This window comes from Furipterus horrens, unplaced genomic scaffold (assembly GCF_987537825.1).
Source record: "Furipterus horrens unplaced genomic scaffold, mFurHor1.1.pri manual_scaffold_2, whole genome shotgun sequence".
In the NCBI taxonomy this organism is placed as follows: domain Eukaryota; kingdom Metazoa; phylum Chordata; class Mammalia; order Chiroptera; family Furipteridae; genus Furipterus; species Furipterus horrens.
The window spans coordinates 66,705,472-66,729,200 of NW_028327172.1; positions in this window are offsets into that span (position 1 = coordinate 66,705,472).

Sequence of the window (23,729 nt, forward strand, 5' to 3'; positions counted from 1 at the left end):
TTTGATTTGACATCTCTATTGAGAAGTTATTGAAGCAGAAATCAATTATCCACTGCTAACTACTTAAATGTCTTCTACTCCTTTATCTTCTACCATTACTACCTAACCTCACCACAGATTCTTGCATGTTGAATTTTTTTCAATTGGAGATAACATTTAAGAAATTAGAGGACTTGTGGCATGAGCTTGTTTATGTGATTCATTAATTTATGTGATAAATATTTAGTTATCTAATAGTTGCCACACATCACTTTTGGTACCAGGGACATAATTTTAAAAAATCAATAAAATATCTTGCTATTATGAAGGTAGCTTCCTAGTCAGGGAAGGTGGCCATAGGCAGGTAGTAAATAATAAATTAGCAGGATTTTGTCAGGAGACCAAAGTACTAAAAGAAAATTAAATAGGCAATGAGAAGACTACAGAGGGCTGAGTGCTATTTCATTTATTTATGTTATTGGATATGATGTACTATAGAAATGTAGAACTATGTATTTATAAAAAGTCATTAATTAACGTCAAACAATCGTTATTGATAGTGCCTGCTCTTATCTTCTTTTATTAATTAATTTGTATATTTACTTCTTATATTTTTTCCCTATTGCCATTTTGTTCTCTTATCTAAAAACCACTATTCTAATGTGTTCAGTGCATATCACACTATTTGTATGTTTTCTTATTAACTATTTTTGATAGGATATATTAACTGTAGTGAACCTATAGGTCTAATTTTATTTTTCAGTTTTTTTATTCAGTGCTATGCTTTCCTAAATGTACATCTAGTCAGTACTTATAATTTGGCACATCGTATGAGAGAGTATACTTACCACATTTACTCCTTCTTTCTAGGGGTTTCACTTACTATGAGACAGTCAGCCAAGGGTCTTCAGAAAAGGTGATAAATTATATATTGAACGTGTATACAAAATCATGTATTTTCTCTTATTGTTTTTTGAATCATAGATTCACATGGTTAGAATTAAATTATAATAGTATCTAGTATAACATGTGAATAAAACACTTAAACATTTTAATAATACTGACTGGGAGACAGCCCAAGGCAAAGTTGGACAATTATGACTACTAAAAAGTTTTTATATTATTATTAGAATAATAAATCTAGTGAAAAATTAAAATGGAAAGGATGACTGGCAAAGGAGTGTCTAAGTAGAGATGCTACCATGAAATAGCTAGAAATGTGTTAATTAGGAAGCTCAATTAGAAACAGAACCCTGAATGAAAATAACAGTCCATTAGTCCAAGTATCATTAAGAATAGGGTTCCCACAAATTTAATGGGTAAAGTTACAGAAAATTATGTAATCTCTAGAGCCAAAAAGAAGTTAGAAGTAATTATTGTTCTTCTTAGATTTGCATTCAGAAAATATTACATTATGATTTGGCAGATGACATAGTCTAAAATCCTTTTTATACCATACTATAGCAGGAATTTGCTCTTGCATTATGTACAATCTGTGAAAGAAGTGGGGTTATTTTCATCATAATTGTTTACAAGAGAACAAATGAAAGTGTAACTTATAGAGGTAAAGCATTCAAGTTGTGCTGCAAAGAATGAAAATTATTTCTATGAAGAAGTTAGTTTCCACTATCCAGCCTGAAAAAGAAAAATTACAGTCAACTCAGCACAGAACTATCCTATACTCTAGGTTCCCACACTGTTTTTTGTAAGCATCAAAGACAGCTTCTCGGCACTTCCTGGAGTGGAAATAATTTGTAACACTTCAGTTGTCACTACTAAGTACCCTCATATTTGTAAATGGAGGTTGTGGAGTAGAATCGAGGTTATGATATGTCAATGTCAGGGAGTGGTTTATGGAAAGCCAAACTGATGAAGATTAATAAGTCTGTTATTCAAAGTGGGGCCTTAAGATTTTAGAATAAGTTGAGAACAAAGGAAGCGAATTAGGAGTTGCTAAGAAAGGAATATAAAGAAATATAAAGAAATTTATTTTAAAAATTTGAAGCTTTGACAAAGATAAAATAGTTAATAGAAAACAGTCAGAATATAAACATTTCTATAGAATATCAACAGTAATAAGAAAAGGCGTTTTGCAACATGGTAAAATTAAGGAAAAACAAGACCAATTTTTAAGCATGTTGAAATGTAAGAAAAAGACAAGGACACTATACTACTGCACAAACAAATCCCTACTCACAACAAATATGAGTGTAGACTGCTTTTTTTTTTTTTTTTTACAATAACAACTCTAGCCTGCTTTGTTCCTCACATGTCCTAGACAAAGAACAAACAACAACGTTTCAGATACCCATCATCAATTTGTCCTGCTTCGTGACAGAACCTAATCCAAAACAGACCCCCCCTTTCTTAAGTTCTTTCTAAATCACTCAACAAAAACCCATATCCTATATCAAGCCCATCCTAACTTCTTAGTGAGACACCCCACAGATAATCACGATGTCTCCCTTATTGCAATACATCAGTAAATCTAACTTTACTCAACACTGACTAAGCTTTGCTGAATAAGTTGTGTGTATAACATGAGAATAGGGAGGACTTTCAACTGTTGGCAGCCTCTGATACAATATGGAAATGTAAGAATTAATGATAAGAATTGAAATATTATTTTTGGAATGTTCCTTAGAGAAGGGGTGTCATTATCAGTTCAGCATCTACGTTCCTTTCCCCTTTGTACTTACATTGGGGTCCTTGGATAAATGAAGTGGTTGGAGTAAACTGGGAGAAACCATAATTGCCAATAATATCTACTGTGCTGGAAATTACTTCTTGATATTTGACTTACATAAAGGATTCCTTCAAGTCAAAGGATTTTACTACTCCTACTGTAACTTACTGCTCTTCTTTTTTCTCTCACCCTTCAATCTTTTGATCTCCCCATTTTCTCCAGGTTTAGTTTCCTTTTGACCCACTTCTTTCCTGCTCAGTCCAGAACCCGAGGCTGGGAATCTGAAGCACTTGCTGTTAATATTCTGAATGTTCCATGGCCACTTTTCCACCAGCACCTTCAACATGTATTATTAACACAATCAGCTGGCAATAAAAAGTCTTACAAAGTTTTCTATTTTATCTGTGTATCTATTTATCCATCTACCCATCACTATCCACTCAGTCACAAATGATCTCTTCATTAACTTTTTTACCTCGACAATCATGTACACATTTAAAAAATTTTTTTTACTCTATTATACATACTCAAAAAGTTAGACCAAGAGAGACTAATGACTAGTGCAGAGCTCCATGGACAACAAACGTTAGGGTCAAGATTTAGATGTACCTCATGCCAGAGGCTTTGTGCTTTATACTTTGTCAAACTTTTTTTTTTTTTACATTTTTATATTATCTGTGGAATAAAATGAATGTGAAATAATAAATAAATGTGTTGAAAAGAGCAAACATTCTTCCAGCTGTGAAACTGGACATTTGACTCTTGGTCATTAGTCAAAGAGAATTAGAGCTGAGAGTGTGTTAAGTTCTATTATATTATTTACCAATTAGTAAATTGTAAATGATTTATAATTCTAGAGACTTCTTTTGAAAAATAGTAAAATGTTTTGATAATATTTGACAAAATATTTGATTATGTATTGCTTATGCTTCTGGGTTATGTGAATAATATTTAAAATTAAATTTAAAAAGCAATATACATGTCATGTTTTAGAGAAAGTTTGTGATAAAATTTCTAAAGCATAAAGGGGAAACTATATTTGTGAATTTTTAAGTAATATAATAGTAATGAAAGTATAAATGTTTATTTTTAGTATATTAAAATATATGGAAATGTTAATGAAATAAGAAAATTTGTATATATGCTTGGTTTCCATTTACATGCTAGTTTTTTGTAGTTAAAAATTATAATATTGTCAGTTAATTTCAAGTAAATAAAAATGTGAAAAGATGAGAGATTGAGCATAAAATATAGAGTAGCTAGTATCCAAGATGTCTCTTAAGAACCACTTCCTCCTATTCTCTAAGACTCCTTCATCTTTTCTTCTCATTACCTTTCTCTTTTCAGTATTCCATCAGTTTTGTACCTTAGTGATAAGGCTTTTCTGGATCTACAACCTCTGACTGAAATCTGAACTTTTTAGTTTTACATCCTTGCTTTATTTCACATTGCCTGACTCCTCACCTCTTATCCCTCAGACACTATTAAACTTGATAGTGATTATTAATAATGCTTTACTGATAAAGGAATCTGATATGCAGAGTACAGAATTCAAATAATAATCAAGGTTTCAATTTATCACAGGAAACTACTTTATAAATATTAGGTGCTAATTATGAAAATTAGCTTTCTAGACAATTTCTACTTAAATGTGTCATACACATTTAATCTCTATTTTTCGGTGTGTCAGATAGTCATGTGCTTTCCTACTCCACAGTGAGATGGCAAAGGTCTATCCTCAGAAACCTTGGATCCAGGCAGAAACTCCTGTGTCCCACCAGCTACTCTTTCCATTCAAGAAATATTCCTTGACACCCACATTACACAAGCACATAGATGTTTCCTGGAATCATAGAGGATAAGTTTTAATCTTCAAATGTGAAGATTTTGTATGTAGATGCATCTTTTAAATTTTAAAACCAGGGTTAAAAATTATTCATGTTTCTATCATGCAAGATAAATCCATTTAAAAAATCCTATGTATAGCATGGTAACTATTGTTAACAATACTGTATTGTGTATTTAAAATTTGCTAAGTAAGTAGGTCTTAAGTATTCTCACCACAAAAACAAGCACACAGAAAGATAAATGTGTGGTGATGGATATGTTGATTAATTTGATTGTGGTGGTCATTTCACAATGTATACATATATGAAAACATCACAGCTCAAGTATGCCCCAGCAAAGCTAGGAAAGATTTTATATTATATATTATTTTATATGTAATGCTATAATATATTAATTTATACAAAATAATATTTTATATGAAATATAAAATCACTTTATTGATATGTTAGAAATTAGGAAGAGAAGAAAGGATACATTATAAATTTCTGACTGTTAAACTTAGTGGGCAAAAAAAATGTAAATAGATATAGCATGATATAATCTCATAGTGTAATAATTTAAAAAATGATCAAACTACTGAGGGATACTGAGGAGAAACTGAAGAATTTTGCAAATAATATTTTATTATTTTGTGCACTAAATATGTTTCTAATTTTTTCTTGCTTTTTTTTTTTCTTTTCACATGCTTCTAAGTCCCCAGGGTAAAATATACTTATTCAAACATGGCTATTGACAGGTTAGTTGTTTAATTTTTTTTTAAACAACTTAATTATCATGTAAATTTGGGCCCATGTTTAAATGTCATGTTTCTAGTGATTGGTGAAAAATACTTTATGCATTAAAGGACCTTGGGTTTTATAATCTTAGACATCAAAGTGTTTGATAGAGGATTTGGTAGATAAATCTAGGCATAACAAGTATACAATATGAACTAGACATTCTAAATCAGATCATCCTGAGTTAAATAATGAAAAAAAATTGCTTGAGAAATGTCCTATTCTAGAGCTTCATTAAGCCTTGATTTCCAGCCAAAGTTTCTCCCTTTTTTAAAATGGATCTTAAAATTGTAAGCCTGCTAGCAATCACTGGTGCGTTTCCATCCACATATGGAACTGTTCCGGCTCCTTCCCTTCCCAAGGGCCCTCCTCGGTGCCAGGTGCATGGCACGCTTAGTGCCTTCCTTTAGCTTTTTTAGTGTTTTATATATTTATGTTTATCTTTTTTATACTTTGTTATTTGGTGGCATATGTGGCACACTATAAAATATTTGTTTCTTTTTCTGGCACTCTAGCTTATGCGGTACAACAGTCATTTGTTTCTTTAAATGCATACTTTTGAATATTGCAATGATGATACAAGAGCTACCGAATAGGACAGCTATGATATTTTAAAATGGCTAATACACAGTAAAGAGAAAACATAGACATGTAAGATCAACTGAAATATAACCCCTTAGATTAAATTTTCTCCAAGAGCAAGTATGAGTTTGTGAACAATGATGCGAACTGCTCTGCTGTAAAATGAGTTTATCATTCACATGTAAGTCACAGCTTCTTTCAACCACCTTTCATATTAATAGTTGACATGTATTTTTCCATAGTCCACCTTATATAGATTCTATTTCTCTCTATATATAACGTCAATAACTCTTTATGTGAGGTTTCATCCTTTCTAATCTGGTTCATACTTCACAATTAAACATCTACACACAACAAACGTGCACCACAGAAAACAGTTAACAAGCTTTTTATACTTAGGTGTTTAAAGGAAACTTGACTTGTACCTGAGGCCACAGAAATTACACTTCATGTTATACATTTTTGAGGTATAGGATAGTTATTTTATTTCAAATGTACACAAACTAAAAGCATTTTTAAGGAAAGCTTAAAACAGCCTGAGCTAGAACATCAAAACACGCAAGTTGAAAAAAAAATGTAGGAAAATATAATGAGACAGGATAGTGAGAGACTAGAAAAATTCCTTGGTAAGTGGAATAGGGAAATAGATTGCTGAACACAATGGCTGAGCAATTTACAGCCCGATGCAGATTGTCGCCAAGGCAGAAGGCCCTCAGTGCTTGGCAGGGGGCAAAACTGGGAAAACAAGGACCTCACCTCCAGGGTAACCTCTCCTGCCCTGGCCTTTCCTCCCTGGAGATACCATCTAGGCCTCAGTTGTGTTTCAGCTCCAGGCCCAGAAGAGCCGCAAAACCAGGTGGGCAATTCCAGGACAGATTGCCATGACTAAAGACACTCTGCCCTGCCACTGACTGATCAGTGGAGACCATGACCCTGAAAGAGGACACCTGGAGAACTGGCGAATATTCTACTGAAACTCTCCCCTGAGACCTGCTTGCAAGAGAGAGATGAAAGCCTCGAGACAAGAACCCCTTTGTGTGTTCTTCTGGGGAGCAGCAAGTGCCATTCCTTTTCCTTTCTTCTTTGCCTCACTTCTTCCCCCACAGGCACGTATCTCCTAAACTCTAAGGCAACGGGCAGCTGGCAGCTTGTCCCAGGCTAATCCCCAGAATCTGCCCCCCAAAACCCCCTTTTCTCTGACTTCTTCATGAGCTAAGACAGCCCAGCCTAGGCTCTCCTGTTGCTTCTTCTATACTAAGCCCTTCCTTCTTTCACTGTCCCCAGTTTTAATAAATGTATCCTCACAGTCACTAGGATTTATGTTGTGAAATATTTCCTACACAAAGTTAAGCACCCACACACTACAGCTGGCCCTAGGCAGACCAGCTCAGGATCAGGCCCCTGTCCAGTAACAATGATACCTATAGTTTGATCCCTGTACCTAAAAAAAACAACAACAACAAAAAAAAAACAAACGTGGTTCTCTTTTTCTCCATTAATATTGGATATCAAAGTAAAGGTAAAATTTCATCACTTAAATTTAGCTTCATTTTAATTTTCACTAAGAAGTTAGTCCATCACATCTTCACCTCAATATCATTGGAATCATGTAAAAAAACATTGAACACTACCAACGTCTGATCTCTATTTTCCTCCAGCCTTCAGCTCTGACTTATTAATTACTCAGTATACATTTGTTGTGATGACTATATGAGGTCTGTCCGGAAAAAGCCCAACCAGTGTTAATATAACAAGAAAGGTTCGTGTGACATCAATGTAACCTGGCAGCCAAGGAGAGTGGACCGCAATACACATGCAGGAACACTGCACTAGTCAATGGGGGCAGTAGACCCCACTGAGTGAGCACATGTACTGTGTGGTCAAATTCAAAAAGGAGAGCAACACTTCTGCATCAAGTTTTGCACGGAGCTTGAACATTCCTCTGTGGAAACTACTGGATGACTCAGAAGGCCGCAGGGATGAACAACTGATGATTGGCAGCTTCATCATGACAATGCACCCACTCATGCATCATGTCTGGTGCACAGATTTTTGGGTAAATATCAAATTACCCAGGTAACTCAGGCCTCCTACAGCCCATATTTGGCACCTTGCGTCTTCTGGCTCTTCCCAAAACTAAAATAATATTTGAAAAGGAAGAGATTTCAGACTGTGAATGAGATTCAAGAGAATACAGTGGGGCAGCTGTTGGTGACTGGGAGAACTGTGTGAGGTCCCAAGGTGCCTATTTTGAAGGGGACTAAGGTGTCATTGTCCTATGTACAATGCTTCTTATATCTTGTATCTTCTTCAATAAATGTCTCTATTTTTAATATTGCATGGCAGGATATTTTCTGGACAGACCTCGTATATGCAGATATATAATTATTATGAGGGACAACTATATATATCAAGTAAGCCCATTATTTTTTAAAAAATATTTATATAGTTATATTACATATGGTTTTTAAAATCTGTACATTTTTAAAAAGGATATAATTTGAAAATGGAGTGAGGCATGCTGTATTTTAAAATATCTCCCACTACTAATATTTGCTTGTTAATTTTTCTTATTTCTATCAACAAAGATTTTTTTACTAAGTAAGGATATATATGCACTGTGGAAAACGTGCATCTTCCTTCCTTCTAGAGAAACAAACAAATGAGCAAAAATAGAAACCCAGTGAGTCAGCTGCCTCTCCTCAACACTGAGCTGTGGAGCCAACTACCCTGAGCAGAGTGAGCTTGCCCTGAAGTGGAAGAGCTCCCTGCCTCTGCACTAGAGGCATGCTCTCCCAAACACTGTAGAAGGGTTAGGAAAACAAACACCCACAGGCATTAGTTTCTTTTTTAAATTTTTTGCCATTATTTAAATTTCATAATAATCCACTCTTCCAAAGTTCAGCAGCTCACTTCAGCTTTACCAGGAGTACAAAGCAACCCTCACCAAATTTAACTAATGTTAAGTTTCAGTGCAAAGCAGTGACAATAGCCCTGTCCTCACCCATTTCTGACTCTAGGGTCTACCTATCCCCTTTCTGTACTTTATGCCGGCTCTCTGATATGTTGATCTAAACAAATAGCAAGATATTTCTCTAGCAAAATGGGTTTATTCGGGAAGAACAGAGAATTGCAACTCAGAACATGCAGTCTAATTGCCAACTATGTAAAAGACCCAAAAAACAAAGGAAATGATCGCTCTTTTACACAAGGAAAGGGGAAGTTGAGAGGGGATGTTTTAAACAGGTTCCATTGGAGAAAACTAGAAGTTTAAAGTGTAGTAGCTTTTCACGAGCTGAGTTTTAAAGATTTTGCATTGGCTACATGATTGCCGAGTGAGGAGATCATCCTTTTTTTTTTTTTTTTCTTGCTTAAGTAGTAGAGTAGAAAAACATCTTCCTGTTCGTGTGGAAACGGCGTCTTTTTCTGTGTCAGGTAAATGACAAAGTGGAGTAGGGAAACCTTTACAACTGATCTCTCAGATTTTCTCCTCACCTGGCAGATTCAGGCCCCAGTTGCATACTTGGGAAAATGTATTATGTCTAAGTTTGGCATGAGTATTACATGTAGTCATGGAACTTTTTTTTTTTCTTTCAAAGTATGTACCACAATGGTAACTAATTATAAAATTATAAAGTTCCAAAAGGAAAGGATCTCAATTTTCTTGCCCACAGATATATCTCTAGCCCCTAGCATAGTGCCTACAAATACAGTACTCAGTAACTATTCATTGAATAAAATAATAAATTTCCACATAGTTCTATTTATTTATTTTTGCAGTGTAAATTTTTTTTATTGTTTAGGCTACTATAGTTGTCTCATTTCCCCCTCTTTGTCCCCCTCCATTCAGCCTGCCCTCCAGTTCCATAGGCAATCCCCACCCCATTGTCCATGTCCTTGTGTCCTTCATGTATGTTCTTTGACTAATCCTCTTTCAATCAGCCCCCATCTACCCCCTGTCTTCTTACAGCTGTCAGTCTGTTCCCTGATTCCATGCCTCTGGTTCTATTTCGCTCATCAGTTTATTTTGTTCATTACATTCCTCTTAGAAGTAAGATCATATGATATTTGCCGTTCACTGGCTGACTTGTTTCACTTAGCATAATAGTCTCCAGTTCCATCTATACTAGTACAAAAGGCAGGTATTCCCTTTTTCCTGCTGTATAATATTCCATTGTATAAATGTACCACAGTTTTTGTTTTTGTTTTCTACACTCATCTACTAATGGACACTTAGGCTCTTAACAAATCTTGCCTATTATAAATAGCACTGCTACAAACACAAGGGTGCATAAATTCTTTTGAACTGGTGATTCAGGATTTACTGTTTCCACAGTGGCTGCACCAGTCTGCATTTCCACCAATAGTACAATATGGTTTCCTTTTCTTCACATCCTCACCAGCACTTGCTATTTGTTGATTTATTAATGATGGCCATTCTGACAGGTGTGAGGTGATATCTCATTGTGGTTTTAAATAAGAAGCATAAACTAGGAGATTTTGGACAATCTGATGTTTAAAATCTCTTTTCTGCCATTACCTAGGTGTGTTCTAATAAGCAAATTTCAAATTTCTGAACTGCATTTTGACATAATTTATCCAAGTGTTTACTAAAATATTTTATAGTTATTTTATGTTCAGAATGCATTTGGTAAATAAATGTTCACTGAAAGTAACATTATTCTTCCACAATTTGGGGGGAGATATTATAAGCAAAAGAACACTGCCATTGTATAGACAAACAGTTAATATTTTCAATTGTTATTGGGAAACCAGTATAACTAGAATTCAGTGTAAAGTCAGAATTAGGAGCTCCTGCATTGATGTCTGGCAGGCATGAACTCTGACTGAAACTGTCTTAACATTTCCCTCAGCCAGACTAAATGTTACACATGTTTCTTCCTCAATATAGGTCCTTGACCTCCCTTTCTGAAGAATATTTACTTTAGAAAATTTGCACTTATTAATTATTTCTCTACCCATTTGAAATGTATATAAATCTTCTAGCCTCTTGTCAGTTTTATGATTCACAGAATGTCTTTGTCAAGGACTGGGAATCATCTCTTTGAAATATATTTACCAGGGAAGAGAGCATCCCTATTTTCCAGTCTATGTGGGAGGGCAGGAGCCTAGCTTTGAGGGGTGCCATTTAGTGAACACAGATAATCTAATCCCTGAGTGGGGGGACTTTGCAAACTAAGGCTAACATTAATGTATTCAACACTTCCCATGGATAAACTCTTTCCTACTGCCCTCCAGTACTTCTGCACTAGCTCACCCAGTGCTTAAAAACTTTCCTGTATTTTGTCTCCATAGAGTTGAGTTCACTCTTTCTCCCTTATTGAAATAGCCTTGAATAAAGCTTTCCTTGCCTGTATAACTTTGTCCAGTGCAAGAAATTTGGTAACCGTGAAACCTGAAACAAGTTATTTTCCTCTAAGCCCTCATTTTTCTGATTGATAATATGGGAATTATACATGCAATGCATCCAGCACTGGTATGATAATTATACGTAAAGGGCTCAAAACAAACCTTGAGTGGCATATTATAAGCCTTGGTTAAATATTAACTAATGATACAAAGTACATCATATAATTATTAGTATACAATCTTCTATTATTGAATCAGCTGTTTTAGGATCTGAAGAAAACCTAATATTCTAAAGATGAAAATAACTGGGCATTTAAAACAAATGTGGAGCTATGTATTTTTTAAGCTGAGAGTTCTGAGTAGCATAATCAGAAATACTCTTGAATGACCCAAAAAACAGAAAGTTCTCACAATTATTCTGAATTAATTGATAAAAGGGAATGTGAGAATAATAAAATGAGAAAAAACAAAATTAATTAGTTTTCTGGCTGTCTGATTTGGGCAAATATTAGCATTGTGATCCCAGTTTTTTCAAAGATTTTAGTCACATCAAAAATCCATAGACAAATAGGATCTTGAAAGATAAGGTCCATAATGTCTATTGCAAACTACTGTTAGAGAATATTATCAGCCTTAAGTTAATAAAGATATTCAGAAAATTGAACATCAGAAATTAGAATAATAGTTTATTGACAAGTCTAGTCCCTTTTATCTCAGTTTATGACAACAGATTCTTTGAAATCTTAATATTCCCTCTAATTGCCTAAAATAGTTACAGCCTACGATATTCATAGTTGGGTGATGATGATCTTAAGTCAATCAATTTCTTCTTTAAATTCCAATATTAAGTATCTTTTTTCTCTCCTCCATTTCTCTCATTATTTCTCTTTTGAAAGATATACTGTACTCTGAAATATTCATAGTTGGATAATCCTAACTTATTGCTTCTTTAAAAATTGCTCATCTTATTACATTTTGCATAACTGTACACCTGAGTTACACAGATAGCAATGTGTATCAGATTCATATTTCCAGATAGTTACTGTCTTTCTTTTCACCTTCTGTTGTATTTGATCACTATATGCTAATTTACATTCTAAAAAACAATTGCTCTCTCTATAGCCTGCAATGAAAAGAAATAATAGAAGAAAGCATTCTGTTGTCTTAACATTATCAGTTCCAATTTTAAGATCAAATTCTTTCTTTCAGATTAATAGAATCTAATATCAGGCAAAGCTAAAATTACACAGTGTTTTTATGTTTCTTTTTTTAATATTTCAAATCTTTTAAACTTCATGAACAATTGTTTTTAAATTTTCCAGGTTAGTACAGTCAAGGCAGACCATTTCCCAGGATAATTATGAATTGTTTGAAAATTGTCTGAACTACCAGCAGCCTATATTTTGAGTGATAAGGCAGGTTTTGTAGAACAGCTAATGTATTATACTGGTTATTTGTCTCCTCATTATGCTGGAAATTCCAGCTTATTAAATCCTTAAAGGTATTTTAGAATTGAATGATTAAATCTTATCAGGTAATTCTAAACCTTTAGTGGCATAATACCATAAAAAGCATTTTAATATCTATGATTTTATTCTGTCAAAAACAAATTATTTTTTTAGTGTAAATATCCTCAGCTTACTCTGGGTCCTATCTGCCCATATCACAATATGACAGCATTCAGACTCTTGTTATCAGCAAAGGCAGTGTATCTGCTATTTGTCACTAAGCAACACTCAGAAACAATTTCCCCTTTTCTATTATCATGCAAAATGCGTTCAGGACAAGAAATGCACACAGAGAAAATTACTCCTCTGGCAAGATATTTTGACACAAAAAATCTTTTCTCGGCAAAGATGAAAAGCACCTTGTCACTCACTCCTAATTACTGCCTTATTTCTGTCAATGTAGGAGAAGCCAGCTCCCTGTGGCGACGTCACAGAGGCATTTACCAACATGCCGAGTTGGATTTGGCCTCTGTGCAGTGTTCGCAGCGCTCAGCTTGGTCTGCGTCAAAGCACACTCATATGGGTGATCTTTAATTATAACTATTAATCTTCCTTAAAGTTGAAGAAAGGGCATTTTGTCTTTTTGCATAAATAATTGCTATTTCATCTTTGTTATCAATGGACACCTTCTTTCCCCAGCATTTTCAGATATGCCAATGGCATTAAAGCATACTCATTATCAACATTCACATTGCAAGAATAATTTTGAAGAGTTGTAAACTTATTAAACATAAAAATAAAGCATTTTCTGCCCTGGGATTTTGATTAATATCTATAGCCAAATGATTTAGGCAGGAATGGAGTAGTGTGAAGGTTGAGCTGAGATGCAAAATAATTAACCATGTTTGGAAATTACTTCCTTAGAAGAATTATAATTCTGGCCATTCACTTACAACAGATTTTCCAGGCAAGGCATCATAAAACAGAGGAAGAAAAATAATCATTAGCAAGCAAACCAACAATAATATTAAGGCTTTCAGTAATTCTGCTTTGTATCAAAGCCATATATATGGAGGATCTGTTAACAGTGAGAATGGATGGGGTTTGGGGACCTCAGAGTTTTTCTCTGGCACCTTGAAGTTTATTATGCCATTGCTAAAACCCTTGTGATACCCTTTTTCCCAGGCCAACCCTGAAATAACAGAATTTCTATGGAAAATCATCCTTATTATGTTAGGATGTACTCAGAGGAGTACAGGAGAAGAATTGCTTTCACTCCCTGACTGTTCTTTACTGTTATTTGCATTAAACTGTTATTTATTCCTATCAGTTATTCTACATTTGATGAGCTGTTTCTCACAAAGAAGGTAATGTATTCATACAGTAACCCTTTATTGAGGGGATGTTACATGTCAGATTCCAGACCTTGCTAGGCATGAGTAATACTAAGATGAATTGGTAACAATCTGTGTTCTTGACTAACATTATTCCATATCATATTTAATTCATTTTGAAACATATAAAAGATAGAGCTGAGCTTACAACCGACTTCTGATACAAAGTTGGCACTTACTAGCATATTTGAAAAGAAATAAAATAGATTAACAAAGCCATTCAGTATATCCCCAGCTTTAACACTGGTGTGCCTCTAAACCTGTCTAAAATTTTTTTCTTTTCTTTCAATATGTTCTTTGAGATTGTATGACAGAGTAGAAAGTCCACAAAATTTTAGTGAAATGACTTAGAGGCAGGTTTGTGCTAAAAGTACAAACTTAGAAAACTAAACTATTTTTACCTATTACAACAATACTAGTTCTCATTTATTAAATATTGATTATATGTTAGACATGATGTTAAATGTGTGTATGTCTTACCCATTAAATCGCTATAACTACTTTATCAAATATGTACTGGTGTTTTATTCACTTAAAAATGAGAAGGAAAATTGAGGATTAATGTGATTAAGAATATTATACAGTGTCAAAGTGACAAGCAGCAGAGCTGGGATGGAGGGCAAAGCCAGGTCAATGTGACAGCAAAACCCACACACCTACCTTTTGTGTCACTTGACCTCATTCTGCTGGTCTAATTTAGGTCCTCATTTAGGTCTTCATTTCATTTTAGCTACAGTCTAACAAGCAGTGTCTTTGCCTCCAGTCTTTTCTCCCTGGAAAGTCATTCTTATTCAGTTACCAGAGTAATCTACTTAAAATGTAGATCTGACCATACACCACTGTGATCTAAAATCCCTCAGTGGCACCTGTGGACCTTTCAAGAAGAGAAATTCTCTAAGGTATAAATGTCCACCTCTACCATGGCTTACTTAACTCCTGCACAGGGTCATTAATCTCAGTATATCTTTCTTATCCTTATTTCTAACATTACCACCTTTCCACACATGCCCTATAATTTAATCAAGCTGTGAAATAAAGCTATCTTGTTCTTGCAGTGATTTGAGAGTTCTGTTCAAATTTGAATCCAATTGTTCATGAAATCTTTATACTCTGACATTATGTGCACTATTAATGCTTAAAATAGCAAATAGACTTCAACCTTTGCTTGTCTTATGAATTAAAATGGAATCATAGAAGGCTAGGTCTTACCCTTATCTCCTTCCTCAATATCCCATTGTTAAAAAGGAAACAACAGGCCCAAAATGGAGTCACCCGTGTTAAGCTCATGTCACCAAACCAAGACTTAATATGAGGGAACACACACACACACACACACACACACACACACACACACACACAATTAACTTCTGGAGGGTGGGCCCCTTGTAGTACAGGCATCCCCCACTAGGTGACTGTTCTAGGAACCCATCTGCATCAGTGCACCAGCTGGCATTGTTGTGAGAGTCAGCGTTCAGCTTCAGTGAATATTTTGGAAGTTTTTTTCAATGCCTTTGCCCATTTCACGATGGGCGATTTATGCGACCACATTGAGGGCTCAGCAGTTTTTGACCATAAATGGTATGACCCCCGCCTCCATGCTGCACCCTCCTAATCACCTGATCTTGCCCTGAAGCAACTTTTCTTTTATTTCCCTGGATGGAGAAAGTCCTGAAAAATAAACGTTTTGCTGGTGTGAAAGAGGTGAAACAAAAAACTGCAGAATTAAAAGGCATCAAAATCAAGAAGTTCAAAAACTGATTTGAGCAGTGAAAAAGTCTCGATAGGTGTACTGCATCAAATGGAGGTGACTGAAGTTTAAACATGGATGAATAAATAAATAATTTTTTACAAATAAATTCGGGGGTTTAGGTGCCCCCCTCTTACCTTACCTAATTGCAGTTTCATCCTGTTCTAGGAATGTAAACTTTAACCAGTCAACTGGAATTACATGGTCAGTGCTGGTAAGGTAATACAATAGACAGACCCCTTTTGTCCCTTTTAGGAAGGTGATCTTGCCTGAAATAATGAACTCCTTGCTAGAAACTTTGTTTCCCTGCCTCCTTCTGCCGATACAAGCCTTTCGTTTCATACCTCTCTTCAGTGGCTCCTTTCTATCTGCTAGACGGAATGCTGCCTAATTTATGATTCATGAATGAAGTCAATTAGATGTTTAAATTTACTCAGTTGAATTTTGTTTTTTAACACAATCCATTTCTTTTGACAGAATTTTAGATAATAATCTTGAGTTACCTGTAAGCAAGGAGGTTGGCTGATATGAAAGCGCTTAGAAAACACTGTGTGCACTTCAGTGAGCAAAATATGCTGAACATATATTGACTGAGTTAGAAAAATTAACATATTATGCTAATCATAAAGCTACCTGAGTATTCGAGTGACAATAAGAATTTATTATTGCTGTGAACTGAATACTTAAGGAAGTTAATACAGCATATTGATATTTCTGAGCTCTGCAAACAAGTAATTCAATTTTGTTAAAACCATCTAATTAAAAAACAAACACTATTATCACATAATGGAAATCTTAATTTATATAAAAATCCTTTTTCTCATTATTAATATTGCATCATTCAAAAATTTTATCAAAATATATTTTATTTTATTGCCTGTTAAGCCTCATGGTATTTTCTCATGGATATTTGCTATTTTAAAATATAAAGAATCTTGAATCTTTTTAGTAAGCATGATAAACTGAAAATTGGTAAGCCTCTGTTCTACTTTGCTCAAGGCATTTTATAATTATGGTCTCATTTAATTTTTTTTTATATGAAGGAATAAGGAACTTCTGATTCACAAAGAAAGAAAACAGAAGTCTGATTATAGCAGCCAGATAAGAGACAAAAATCTATTCTACTTGTAAAAGAAACTGTCACACTGAGATGGAAATTATTATTTGTGCACAATTATTTGTTCCCTCTTTGCCTTTGACATTTTTCTGCCCCATAATCTTTGATGTGAGCACGAGATTTTCTTTGAGCAGGGAAATATAGATGAAATTGACAGTGGGCTAATGCCTGGGAAAAGGTTTGGGAGATATTGTGTGTTTTTGTTTGTCCTCCTAGTGTTATCCTCTGACACTGTTACAGAGTGGGGGTCTCCAAAAATCCCCAGAGCCTGAGGGTTAGGGGATGGGGAAAAGGGAACAGCTTTTAAGATGCCTTTGCATGACTATGGCTAGTAGCTAGTGTCTTAGTTATGCAAATGGTTTTGTTCTTCCAAGGCCCCAAGGAGATGGGAGGGAATTTGACTATGAAATAGTGAGGAAAGAGCATACAGAGACCGTGCAAGGTTCTGTGAATGGTCAGAACTGGTTACCACACCCACTGCATCACAGGCCATGATCAGGGATTTAAGAATAAGGTGGCAACCATTTTAGCTAGGAGAGCTCCATGCGGCTTGGAAAGGAAAGGGAGAACTCCATGCGGCTTTGAAAGGGAAATAGGATAATACCATGCAGCTATGAAAAGGCAAAGAGAGAACCATGCGTGATCCAGTGCAACACGGCACATGTTTTCCTGGACTGTTATACGGAGGCTGATGACATCATAACCCAGATCCTGAAGGAGAGAGCTGACAGATAAGGGATGGGGAATTTCTGGGCATGTTTTTGTCTTCTAGCCTTTTGGGGAGCAAGGGAAGTGCTGGGTCCCGTGGGAGAACAGGGCTCTGAGCTGAAGTACTCACTGTCCACACCAGGTTGGAATATTGTAAATAAAAAACTGTTTTTCTCAACACTAGTTGCTGGGTTTTACACCAAGGCACCACGTGAAAGAATCCCCTTTCTCTCTGTAACAACACTATGTTCCCAGGAGGGCTGTCCCTCAGCATGGGTCCCAGATGTAGAAGAAACAGGGAGCAGTTTCATACTGTTACAGAACCTAGTGCTCCAGCCCTAACCCAGAGCTGACATAATATGAATAACAAATACTTGGATATTGTAACATTGAATTTGTTACTTTGCAGCATAACCTTATAAAAGGTGACTAATAGTATTTCCGTTCTAGTTCTATTTACAAATTGACTTCAATTTCTAAATTTTACCTGACATATTACAGTACAACAAATGCTCTTAGTAAAAAAGTTTGGTTATTTAAATTATGAGGGAATATGTTTAAAAATAAAAAGTTTAATAAAAATAAATTTAGAACTGTAGTTAAACAATGAGAAAGATGACTTGAACACTGAAAATTATAAAACATTGCTAAAAAATTAAAGATGGCATAAATAAGTGAAAAGACATTCTGTGCTCATAAATTAGAAGACTTGGTATTTATATAATGACAGTGCTACCCAAAGCAAGCTACAGATTTAATGCAATCCCTATCAAAATCCCTTTGCTGTCATGCTTTTTTGTATGTGTTTGTTTGGTTTTTGAAAAGAGGAAAACCCATGCTAAAATTCATATGAAATCTCAAGGGACTCCGAGTAGTTAAAACAATCTTGAAAAAAAAAAAAAGTTGGAGGACTCCCACTTTATTTCAAAACATATAACTACAGTAAAAAGGAAAAAAAAAGTATAGTATTGGCATAATGACTTACATGTAAACTTATGGAATGAACTAGAGAGCCCGGGAATTAATCTTTATATTTTTGGTTAATTGACTTTTGACAAGGGCATCAATGGGAAAAGGCCCATCTTTTCAATAAATGATACTGGGAAAACTAGATATACAAATGCAAAACTATAACACTGGACCCTTACTTTATGCTATATATAAAAGTTAACTCAAAATAAAATAAAGACCTAAACATTAGTGTCAAAATTATAAAATTTTTAGAGAAAACCATAGTGGAACATCTTTATGAACTTGAAAATTTCAACAATTTTTTGGATATGACTCCTAAGGCACAAGCAACAAAAGAAAAAATAGATCAAATTCTTATCAAAATTAAAAACTTTTGTGCATCATAAGTTATCATTATGAGAGTGAAAAGACAACCCACAAAATGGGAGAAATTTTTGCAAATTGCATAACTGATAAAAGATTATCTAAAATATATAAAAAGCCTACAAGTTAATTACAGCAATAAAGCAAACTATTTAATTAAAAATGGGCAAATAGCCCTGGCTGGGTAGCTAAGATGGTTAGAGCAATATCTTGATATGCCAAGGTTGCAGGTTCAGTCCCTGCTTAAGGCAGATACAAGAATCAACCAATGAATGCACAAATAAATAGAACAACAAATCGATGTTTTCTTCTCTCTCCCTCTCTTCTTCCTCTCTCTAAAATCAATATTTTTTTTCAATGGGAAAATGATTTGAATATACTATTCTCCAAAGAGGATATGCAGATGGCCAATAAACACATGAAAAGATGTTTAATATCCTTAGGCATTAGGAAAATGCAAGTCAGAACTACAATGTGATACCCTCGGATGCCTAGTAGAATGGCTATTATTTTAAAATTTAAAAAATAAGGTACAGAGAGGAATGTGGAGAAATTGGAACCTATGGGCATTTCTGGTGGGAATATAAAATGATGCAGCCACTGTAGACTGAAATTTTGTGGTTTTTCAAAAAGTTAAAAATTGAATTACTATATGATCCAGGAATTGTACTCCTAGGTATAAACCCAGCATTATTAACACTTAAAAGGTGAAAACAATACAAACAATGGGTGACTATATACTCAAAATGTAATATTTACATGCAAGATAATATTATTCAGCCTTGAAAAGGAAATTCTAACACATGCTAGAGCTTGGATAAACCTTGATGACATTATAAAATAAGCAAGTGACAAGAGGACAAGAAGAATATATGATTCTATTTATATGAGGCACTTAGAATAGATAAATTCATAGACACAAAAAGTAGAACATAAATTACCAAGGGCTGCAGGGGAAAAAGAGAATGAGAAGTTACTATTTAACACTTATATTGTTATATTGTTATGATAACCATATTATTAATAGCTATATATATACTGGCATAGATACAGAGTTCTGGGATGTTGCAAAAGTTCTGAAAATAGTGATGATGAATGATTTTAATGTCATTGAATTGTGCAGTTAAAAATGGTTAAAATGGTAAATTTTATTATGTATATTTTGCCACAAGTTTTAGACATGGCCAAACTACATGTCAAAATATTTACTGAGTGTGATATTATATCCTAGATGCTGTGCTAGGCACACAACCAACCTTATTTTATTTTATGATTACAAAATCTCTATGAGAGGGTATTCTTCCTGTATTAATTGATGAGGAACCTGAAAATAAGGGATGCTAAAAAATTGACTGCAGTTACACAGAGTTTAATCCCTGTTTGCCTGAACACGAAGCTTATATTCTTTGGCTTCACATGCTGTCTACCAAATAAACATTTTCATCCCCACCTTTACTCCCCAAATACCGAATGTTTTAAGGAGTCTAAACTTACTTTTGTTGTCTTTTATTTTTTAAGCACATTACACATGCTAGCTCATAGAATCCTTACAAGTTTATAAACACTTTTTCATTCTTTATTCACAGAGATAAAAAGTGAAAATTACTACCTGTTAACCTCTATAATGATACAGCAGAAAGTTAGGAAGAGACTATATTTGATAACATAATTATAACCGCTGGCTTTAAAGTGAGACTGTTGGTTTAATCTCAGCTCCACAGACTGACTAGCTAGGCTATGATGAGCAAGTTATCTAACCTATTTGTATATCAGTCCGCTCATCTACAATATAGGGATGATTGTAAAACCTTCACCATGTAACTTATGTGAAGATAAATGAAATTAATTTAGTAAAGTGTTGAAATTAATATCTGGTACAGAATAAGCACAAAATAATATTAGCTGTTGCCTTTATCTTTGTTCCCTAAGGCCAGACTTCTGACTCACTTTTATTAGGTTAAATAATAACTTTTGGTTGCAAGTACAGTTAGTGACTGTCAAACACCAGTAATTTCACATACTAGACTGTACATATTAAGGACATGATATTGTATATGTATTTCTTTATTATATATATGTGTCTCCACTACAGAGTATGTCCTTGAATTTTAAAATTTTAGTTTATACTACCATTTACAGTTATGAAAACTGCTAGAATTTTGCATAGAAGATATTGTATAGTCAGTATTTGGTTGTTAATTTCATTAGAAATAATTTTGATTGGATTGGCTCTAAAAGAAAATTTTGAAATTTAGAGAGAAATTTTAATTTTATATTTTACAACTACATTTTGGAGGTAATAAAAGAATTGCATTAAAAGAGAATTTGATAAAACAATAAATAAAAATGTCAAAAAAGAAATGTTAAGATTCTTTACTCAGCAGAAATATGAAACACATTTTTCACCTATTATTTTTGTCCCTTTTTTTTTTTGTTAAATGATTGGACAGTATCATGGAAACAAAACAAAATTGTTGACCACATGGAATATTTGTTGTATTGAGCAAAGCACACAGCAAACAAACAGACCAGACAAACTAATAATATATGTATTGATAAGGGCAAATGAAGAAAAATAAATCATGTTAAGATTCATGAAAAGTGGAAATTGTGCTAGTTAAGATAAGATGGTAAGGAAAGCCTTATCTGAGGAGCTACTTTTGACTGGAGACTTAAATGAAATGAGAAAGCAAACAAGGAGAATACCAGGGGTGAGGAGCCATTCTAGACAGAATTAATAGCAATTGTAAAGGACTAGAGATAGGTATTTAAGGAACAGCAGGGAAGCCTGTGTGTCTACAGTACATTGAACAAAGGGAAAAATAAGAAGGGTATAAAGAGCCAGGAACCAGAGATGATGAGGGGCCTGTGGACCATAAGGACATTTTAGGTTATATTTTTGTTATTTGCAACCATGGCAAGGTTTTCAGCGGAGATATTATACTTGGGTTTATGTTTTAAAAGAATCACTTCTTCTGTTCTGAGTTAAACTAAGAAAGTAGAAGCAGAGAAACCAGTTTGGAGATAATTGTCATAGTTCAGGAGAGAGATGATTTTTGTCTGGACTATAGTAAAGGATGTAAAACAATGCCATATTGTGGAATACATTAAAGATACTGCTATAAAAATTTTCACATACATTGCTTATAGGGTGTAAGAAAAAATGTAATCACTAATGTCCTCCCCCCTTTTTTTATTTTTGTCAGTTAGGGGGCCATGGTAAAGTTTGTCTGCAGTTAAGTGGTCCCAAGTTGCCTTTCAAAAAATCTGTAAAATGTACTAAAATCCTTATAACAATTGTCACTTTCATCTGACCTTAAAGAATTTATTCAAAACCTTTAGCCTTCTCTAAATCTAAACCAGAATGCCTGGAACTCTAATTTATGACCAATTATACTGAAACAATTTTCTAAGTCTATAATAAAGTAGAATTCTGAATGGCGGTTTACCATATCTCAGAGCTTTACTAATATATTTTAAATAGTATGTTAATTACCTGCTCATGCTTTTATGTATTCATGTACCTGCAAAACTATTGTAATTGGGCATTTACTATGCTGAAGAGATATAATAGTGGGCTCAGGAAAAGCCTAATTAATTAGCTGTCCTTAAGAAAATAAAGTTAAAGGGGGTAATATAATACCAGTCCTATTTTGGCCAACACCTTGGAATGAACTATTATTGCTAAATATACTATCAATGTATAATGCATATAAACTCGAATGACCCTCTGGATGGATAAAATGTTAAAACAGGCCAAAATACACATATCCATCAAGCAACAAACAACTGAGAAAATACCTTCACATGGGTAAGTGTTTATCTTTAAAGAAGTTACTGATAAACAAGAATACCTCAACCAATGTATTGACAGACATCACTAATATTCAGACTGAGGGTGAACTTAAGCACATATATGATGTGGGTAATCAAACAGGTTTTTTTATGTAAAGTCTAGAGAAAACAATTAGCAAAATCAGAACACAGCAGACAGATCAATCACATTCTCCAGTTGCCAATGTCCTGGTAATTCCCAATTACACTCACTACTGGAACAGAGTTACAGATAACAAGACTAAGTGAATGAGGAACACCTCTTTAGTTAGTATTAAATTCACAAGGTTAAATCTGACCATGATTCAAAATTTTCATTATACAGTAGTTTGCATCAGATATGTTCCAAGACCCCCAGTGGATGCCTGAAACCACAGATAATACCAAATATATATATATACACAAACCTACCTATGATAGTTTAAATTATAAATAGATACAGTGAGTGATTAACAATAATAAAATAGAACAATTATAATAATAAGCTATAATAAAATTTTGTGAATGTGTTCTCTCTCTCTCAAAAGACCTTATTGTATTGTATCCACCCTTCTTATTGTGATGATAGTAAGATGATAAAATGCCTATGCGATGATGAGAGAAAGTGAGGTAAATGACCTAAGCATTGTTATGTACCATTAGGCTACTACTTACCTTTTATTCAGACTTGTAGATACAGAGAACAGACTGACAACTGTCAGAAGGGGAAGTGGTTGGGAGGCTGGTGAAAAAGGTGAAGCAAAATAAATAAATAAGTAAACCTCACGGACACAGACAACAGTATGACGATCACTAGGGGGAAAGGGGGCAGGAGGAGGTAGAAGAGAGTAAAGGGGGGATAAATGGTGATGGAAGAAGACTTGATTTGGGGTGGTGAACACACAATACAATATACAGGTGATATA